Source organism: Halyomorpha halys, unplaced genomic scaffold (assembly GCF_000696795.3).
Source record: "Halyomorpha halys isolate HHAL.00 unplaced genomic scaffold, Hhal_1.1 Scaffold183.1, whole genome shotgun sequence".
NCBI lineage: Eukaryota > Metazoa > Arthropoda > Insecta > Hemiptera > Pentatomidae > Halyomorpha > Halyomorpha halys.
The window spans coordinates 63,058-64,641 of NW_027114717.1; the positions used below are offsets into that span (position 1 = coordinate 63,058).

Sequence of the window (1,584 nt, forward strand, 5' to 3'; positions counted from 1 at the left end):
GATATCGCCAGTGTTTTTATTTCACCATGGCAACCGTAACAACCCTTGTCTACGCAGATATCGCTAGTGTTTTTATTTCACCATGACAACCGTAAATTACTAGTCAAAACTGATGAGTCTGCCAAGTATTGATAGGGGGAATAAAAATTGGCGGCTCTATCAAAACCTTAAAAAACATTAATTTTACATTCGGAGCTCTATATGCTAAAAACTACCAACAACAATAGAAACTCTAAGAGAACATTATTTAAAGAGGAGTAAATTTTCTGAAATATTAGCCCTAAAAGAGATATTTACGTCCAATAGTTCTCGAGATATAACTTTTTAAAAGCAACATTTCATAAAAATGTACTGTAAGATTAGTAGTTAGTGAATTTATTTTGAGAAATCTATATCTCAGGAACAATATGACGTATAGATGTCTATTAGCACTCAAATTAAAGCTAGTTTAATGTACTATAAAGCAATTTATGACCTTTACCTTCGTATGAATAGTAGTTTTCATGATACTTGCTAAATTAAATCTTGTCTTATTATTTCTTTCTTATTCACGTTATTCAGTTATATTCACCACATTATATTTACTAATTGCACCTTTTGCCTTATGTGACTTAATATTTTATTCATTTCATTCTGGTATATTACTTACATATAATATCTTTCTCACTTTTTTTAGTAACTTTAATTTTTAATCATTTTTTTTACTTATATTTACTTACTAGATTTTCTCATTCATATTTCTTTATTCTTTTAAGATTATATAAGTTTATATTTTATTTATTTCATTCTAGTATTTTACTTACATATACCATAAATTACATATATTTTCTTTCTCACTTTTTACTAACTTTAATTTTAAATAATTTTTTATTATATATATTTACTAACAAGATTTTCTCATACATATTCATATTTCTTAATTCTTTTAAAATTATATAACTTTATATTTTATTTATTTCATTCTACTATATTACTTATATTTACGTTGTTTTTTTTAACTAGATTTTTATATACATTTTATTGTTTTGTTCATTCCTCTTTTTTAATTTTAATATTACAATACTTAGATTATGCATTACACACTATTTGTGTATTTATATTGTTAGTTATTTTCTAATCAATTTCTAATTCCTTTTATTCATTATGGTCGTTATCTTGCTTTTTGTTCTTAGTCCCGATGAAGGCCTGAATTCTGTCCAAAACGTAGGCACTAATAAATAAGTTTTTACTTATTTCTGTTCTTAGCTGACCGCACTCCCAACCATCTTCTTCTTATTTATATGTATCCAGGGTTAAATATTAACTCGTCACTTCAAAACATCGTAATATCGAATTTTATAGATTACTTACAAATACCTGCTATGTTGAAGCAATCAAATTTAAATTTTTAACTTGAGTTTTCATTTATAATCTTAAAATTCTTTCTTGAGACTGCCAATTTTTTACTAAACAATGCAAAACACTATCCAAATTATAGTCTCAAAACTTTTATTTCTTTTACACGTCCAACGGTTCGGCCAATTCGGCCATCTTCAGGGACAATATACTACAAAAAGTTTCCATTATATGTATGATCCTACAACC

General features: G+C 26.0%; 1 protein-coding gene across 1 annotated transcript in view; it reads left to right on the forward strand.

Moving 5' to 3' along the window:
- Positions 1 to 1,584, forward strand: part of LOC106679189 (alkaline phosphatase) — a 33,771-nt gene that overhangs the window by 29,289 nt on the left and 2,898 nt on the right. The gene's annotated exons all lie outside the window — the stretch shown is intronic.